Source organism: Anas platyrhynchos, chromosome 3 (assembly GCF_047663525.1).
Source record: "Anas platyrhynchos isolate ZD024472 breed Pekin duck chromosome 3, IASCAAS_PekinDuck_T2T, whole genome shotgun sequence".
Classification (NCBI taxonomy): Eukaryota; Metazoa; Chordata; class Aves; order Anseriformes; family Anatidae; genus Anas; species Anas platyrhynchos.
The window spans coordinates 120,136,144-120,143,146 of record NC_092589.1 but is presented as its reverse complement, the minus strand read 5'-3'; positions in this window follow the sequence as shown (position 1 = coordinate 120,143,146).

The window sequence follows — 7,003 nt, the reverse complement described above, 5'->3', positions numbered from 1 at the left end:
GAACACTGCTCAAACTTATCCAGGTCTCTTTGGATAGCATCTTGACATCAGGAGGGGGTTCTTCACAGAGAGAGTGGTTGCACACTGGAACAGGCTCCCCAGGGAAGTGGTCACTGCACCGAGCCTGACTGAATTTAAGAAGAGATTGGACTGTGCACTTAGTCACATGGTCTGAACTTGGGTAGACCTGTGCGGTGTCAAGAGTTGGACTTGATGATCCTTAAGGGTCCCTTCCAACTCAGGATATTCTATGATTCTATGATTCTATGATCCCTTCCTTCTGTCGCTCCCCTTCTCTGGTCATCCCTTTTCCAAGCTGTCAACTGACCAAGGCCTTCCCTGAGGTGTACACTCACCAGGATCACAACTAACAGTTGGCCTCTGCCTGTCATTATTTATAAATCTTAGGTTTCCAAATAATTATGAATATGAAGAATAAGATGCATGCTTCTACAAGAATAAAAACCCCTTGTGGGCACTCCAATCCTGTATAAGCCAGTCCTTTCTCCCAGTCGCAAGTCACATTCAGTAGTTACCTCTGAAAATAAAAAGTTGATTTACAATTATAGTTTGCAATTATACAAGTTTAGTCTCTAAAACCAGTTTTGACAGGTGTGTCTTTAATGTCTGATTCATTTGTTCCACTTTCCCAGAGGAGGAAGGATGCCATGGGGTATGAAACTAACATTTTATTCCTGAAGTTCTCATTAATCTTTCTAAAACATACATGTATGAAGGAAAATGACTCCCTTGATCTGAGTTGATATTTTCAACAATCCCAAATCTAGGGATTATTTGTTCTGGAATTACCTTTGTCAACTGAATATTAGCTGTCACTGATATTGAAGGAAAAGCTTCTACCCATCCTGACAAATGGTCAGTTAAGCTAGCAACTTAAATCTGCCTACTTTACGTTATTCAGTAAAAACTACCTGGCAGCTCTGAATAGGTCAAAGTCCTGGCTCCCATCCACCCAGAGGCTGTTTCCACACAGCCTTCTTATTCACCCGTTGGTGTGTTATGAAACTGTTACACACCTGCTTAGCTATGGTAAACATTCCTACACTCACATATTTTCTCAGTACAGCATCACACATTGCCTGGACTCCCCAGTGGCCTCCTTGATGTAAAACAGATAAAATTTCCCCCATTATTTGTTTATTTACCGTTTCTCTACCATCAGGGAGAGTCCACTGTCCTGACTTCTTTGCTCCTAACTCCTTGAAGGTTTCTATCTCTTTTTCATCGAATATTTGCTTTTCAGGTGAAGGCTTTATTTCAGGTACAAGAAACAGCTTCATTTCTACTCCTAATTGCAAGGACAATTCTTCAGCCTTTTCATCTGCAATTCTGTTTCCCCATTCGACTAGGGAGTTTCCTTTTGATGTCCTCTCACATGCACCATAGCAATCTCTTTTTCAGATTTTCCAGAATCTGTCTAATTGATTCTTCATGGACCAATTCTTTTCCCTTACTGTTTACTGAACCCCTTTCTTCCCAAATTATTTCCAAATGTATTTATCACTCCATATGTATATCAAGAATCTGTCTATATAGTTCCCTGTTTCCCTTGTAACAACTTAAATGTCCAGCATACAGCTAAATAAAAACATCATACGATGGGTGAGCAATTGGCTAACGGGCAGGGCCCAAAGGGTTATGGTGAATGGGGCTGCGTCAGGCTGGCGGGCGGTCACCAGTGGGGTCCCTCAAGGCTCCATTTTAGGGCCGGTACTTTTCAATATTTTTATAAACGATCTGGTTGTAGGAATAGAAGGCATTTTGAGCAAGTTTGCTGATGACACCAAACTTGGAGGAGTTGTGGACTCGAATGAGGGTGGAAAGGCCTTGCAGAGGGATCTGGATAGGTTGGAGAGCTGGGCGATTGCCAACCGCATGAAGTTCAATAAGAGCAAGTGCCGGGTCCTGCACCTGGGACGGGGAAACCCTGGCTGCACGTACAGACTGGGCGATGAGACGCTGGAGAGCAGCCTAGAAGAGAGGGATCTGGGGGTCGTGGTAGACAACAAGTTGAATATGAGCCAGCAGTGTGCCCTGGCAGCCAGGAGGGCCAACCGTGTCCTGGGGTGCATCAAGCACGGCATCGCTAGTAGGTCGAGGGAGGTGATTGTCCCGCTCTACTCTGCGCTGGTGCGGCCTCACCTCGAGTACTGTGTGCAGTTCTGGGCACCACAGTATAAAAAGGACATGAAACTGTTGGAGAGTGTCCAGAGGAGGGCTACGAAGATGGTGAAAGGCCTGGAGGGGAAGACGTACAAGGAACGGCTGAGGGCACTGGGCCTGTTCAGCCTGGAGAAGAGGAGGCTGAGGGGAGACCTCATCGCAGTCTACAACTTCCTCGTAAGGGGGTGTCGAGAGGCAGGAGACCTTTTCTCCATTAACACCAGCGACAGGACCCGCGGGAACGGAGTTAAGCTGAGGCAGGGGAAGTTTAGGCTGGACATCAGGAGGGGGTTCTTCACAGAGAGAGTGGTTGCACACTGGAACAGGCTCCCCAGGGAAGTGGTCACTGCACCGAGCCTGTCTGAATTTAAGAAGAGATTGGACTGTGCACTTAGTCACATGGTCTGAACTTGGGTAGACCTGTGCGGTGTCAAGAGTTGGACTTGATGATCCTTAAGGGTCCCTTCCAACTCAGGATATTCTATGATTCTATGAAATGCTTGATTTAATGCATATAATTCACAAGTTTGAGCTGGCCGATTAATAGGCAGTCTTCCCACTTCCTCAGCTTTCCCATCTATTCCTTTAACAATGGCATAACCATTGCATAGCCTTCCTTGTATCATCCTAGAAGATCCGTCTGTGAACAATATTTCCCCTTCATCCAAGGGTACATCTTGTAAATCTAATCTGATCTTTGCTCATTTCTTAGACCTAAGCAGTTATGTTCCACATCCATTGGATCTTCACTTCCCTTTGACATGAAGGAGGCAGGATTCAAAACAGATTCAGGAGTTACAGTTAAATCATCCTTTTCAGTCAGGACAGCTTCATATTTCAGTATTTTAGAGTCTATCAGCCACCTTCCTGCTTTCTGAGTAAGGATGGTCTTCACTTGGTGAGGGGTAACAACACTGCATTGCCCCCCAGTGGTTAATTCTTTCCCGCTCTCTTCCACCAGTAAGGCAGTTGTTGCCACTGCCTGAATACACTCGCCAGTCCCGGTATACAGCATCTAATAATTTAGACAGATATGCTACAGGTTTTCTTGTCTCGTCCCATTCTTGGGTTAAGACCCCCAAAGCAGCACCCTCACTTGCAGTTATGAAAACATGAAATGATTTCTTTAGGGCAGGAAGAGCTAAGACCGGTGCTGTAATCAGATCTTGTTTTAACTGTTCCTCTATTTCTTTTTCTTCTTTTCTCCAATTCAATACATTGAGGTTTTCCTCCAATAATTTGAGATATAACTTCTTTGTTGTCTGCACATATGCCTCTATCCAAAATCTGCTATATCCATTTAAACCTAAAACTTTTCTTCTTTCTTTGTTCTAGGTAGAGGAAGTTGCACAATTCCCTGAATCCTTTCAGCGTTTATTCTCCATCTACCCTCTATCTGACTTCTTTTTCTACATATGTTAATTTAACCTTAAATACTTTTAGCCCATGTTCTCTTAAAAAAACTCAAGAGTTCATTTGTGATTTCTTTTACCTTTGATTTTTCTACCCCTAAATATCAACAAATCATCTACATATTGTAACAATGTCACCCCTTCTGGGATCTGAAATGTTTCTAAAATCTTTTCCAATATTTGGCCAAACAAACTGGGGGATTCAGTGAATCCTTGAGGCAAAACAGTGCAACAAACAACAAAGTATTGTTGTTCACGGCCTGTTTCTGGGTCTTCCCATTCAAATGCAAAAATATCCTGACTTTCAGGATCCAGTGGGCAAGCCCAAAAGCATCCTTGAAATATGTAACAGTGAACCATTCGTGCTCATAAGGAATTTGACCCATCAGGGTGTAAGGGTTAGGAACCACAGGGTGGCGTTTGCATACTATCTCATCAACCTTTCTGAGGTCTTGCACCAATCAGTACAAATCGTCTGGCTTTCATACTGGTAAAACTGGAGTGTTATAAGGTGACATACAAGGCTCCAAAAGACCATCCCTAATTAAAGCTTGCAGTACAAGATTCAGGCCCATTTTTCCTTCAAAAGACATAGGCTACCGCCATTGTTTCACTATTCCACTCCCTTCTTGAACAGTTGTTTTAAAGGAGCTATATTAAGCCCCCCACAATTTTTTTCCCTTACCCTCTTCTAGTTAGATTCCGGGGCAGAAGCTGATTGGTTCAGCCCAGCAATGATCAGACAACAGCTATATATACATATGTATATAAAGCAAGTGAGCTGTTTGGGGATGTCAAATACACTCACACACACACACGAGCGATAGAACAACAAAGAAATTATTAATGAGTTTGCTTGTTAACATACCAACAATGCCTTTTTCAAATCAGACCAACACAACGGTTTTTAGTCCTAACACATGCCACCGCATGGTCTGAGAGTGGAACACGCTGGTACTCACCTACACATGGTACATGGTTTCGATACAGCATGGTGTCAAAATAGAGATGCCATGAAACTGCATAAAAATGTTAAAAATATTTGCATAAAAGATAGCAAGCATGGGCTACAAAATGCAGTACAGGCAGAAGCAGTGAGAACTAACAAAGTGTAGAGTGATCAATTTGGAACCAAGTCCACCCCCAATGCCAGGACAAGCTTTTCCACAACAGACCAAACAACTTACACATACCACCGTGTGGTCCACTGTTGGAAGAGACAGTCCACAATCCGTACTAGACGCTGTTGAAACAGAGAGTCTGTTACTGATATCAGCCGGGGCAATAGACATGGAACACAGAATGCAATTCATAGGAGAATTACACAGTAGTTTTGTAGCCATGCCACCCCCGCACACAGCTTTCCTGCTATCATTCATCTTCAGTTGTTTGCTTAATTCTTCTCATTCCTTTACTGGTACCAACTGGGAATGATCGTACAACACATACCCCCAGAGTCCTCGCAACTGTGACCATGGACAAGTAACAAAAATCAATCACAGTTCTATTTTGTAACATAGTATGCCTTATTAAGTTTAGGTCAAGCAGCAAGCCAGATAGCGCAGCCCTAGTGGCATTGCTAAATTTCCTTAGCCAGCACCTTAGGTGATTCAGGGTGGTTAACGCTCAAGCACTAGCCACGCCAGGTTTCATACTGTTCATCCGCCATGAAACTAAGTCATTTTCCATGCATACATGAAAAATGTGCAATAGGTGACCGACAACGAGCCCAGGAAGCTCAATCCTTGGGGCGTGAGGCTTGGTGTCTCCCCAGCTCTGGATATCCAACCATTCCAGGAGTCACTCCAGGGCTCACAGATTGACACTCAGGACACGTATTGGCCACAAAAGTGGCTACCCATTGCTTTCCTAATGGGGCTCCAACCAGACAGGTGGAAAAAGGTTCTGCAGTATAGCAAGACCCAGGCACGTAGAATCTTGGCTTGGGGCATTAGCCCGGGTTACCATATGTTCTGTTGAGGGAGTGCAACGACCCAGGCTGACCTGAAAAACAGCCGGGGGTAATCAGGGGTGAAAGACAGCAGCTGGGAGAGAAACAGAAGTGATAAACACCCTTACAGACACTAAGGTCAGTGAAGTAGGAGGGGGAGGAAGTGTTCCAGGTGCTGGAGCTGAAGTTCCCCTTCACATTCCTAACACAGGTGACTTGCAGCCTGGTGCCATAATGCTGAACAAGCAATATGTACTATCAAAGGTTAGAGTTCTGCCTTGCTACTTTCACAGCAATCCCTGTTTCACATTGGACCAACCTAACTGTTTAGTTCTGTGAGGAATGTTTTAACAATTTTTGTCAATAAAGAACAGTCCTGTCTGCCTCGGGGTCCTGCACTGGCAATTTAATTCTTGAACCACAGATGCAGTGTGTCCCAGTCTCCCCCTCATTCTAGTCAATTTATCAAGTCTTCAGAAAATACTCCTCAAATCTATGAACCTGTTTGCTTTTGTTATTCTGGACTTCTATTTCTAACAGTTACAGCCTTTTTTTTTGTCTTCTTCGAGATTAACTATAGGTGTGACTGTCCCTGGGAATGGCTGCTGAAGAATGTTTTAATTACTTGTGAAGTGTCAATAAGAAAGCTATTTGTGTTTGTGTGAAGTCTTTAATGTCTGGGGGTTTCAGAACAACTGATAACAACTAGTGACTGTTATGGTATACTATGCAAGTCTCTGATATCTGGCCAGGTGGCCAAGAAATTAAGAAGAAGAAAAAAAAATAAGCTGAAGGACGGCTAGGAGACAAGACCTGCAGGGGATGCTGTGTAAACTTGACACGCTGCCAAGGAGTACAAAGGGGAAGGACAAGAAAAAATCTTGGAGAGGAAGACTACGAGCCTTCAGCATGAAAGACCCCTAGAGGCCCCCAGAGGGACCACCGGAGACTGATGCGCAGGCTCCAGTAGGAGGGACTGGGTCCCGGAAGCTAATTATAATAACCCATTTTTTTTAGAAGTAGTAATGAATATGTATTAGTCTAGGAGCATAAAAATCATCTACTTGATGTAACTGCTGTGCGTCCTGGTGGAGCAGAGACTCCCGGTGCACCCAGCGCTGTTTGCTTACCTCTATTCCTTTAATAAATTGTAAACTTTGATTATAATCCTAATTTGAAGACTGAGCCATTTATAACAGTTCTAACACATACCCGTCCATTGGGATTTATTTCTTTTTCATCATTCTCTGTAAATAAATTCATTGAGACTGTTACTCTTTTTTCACAGGTCTTCAACTGCAATCCTAATTTGACTATTCAATCACCCCCTAATTAATTTGTTCCTGTGACCAGCAGGGCTAGGGAGGTGATCGTCCCCCTGTACTCGGCTCTGGTGAGGCCACACCTCGAGTACTGTGTTCAGTTTTGGGCCCCTCGCTACAAGAAGGACATCGAG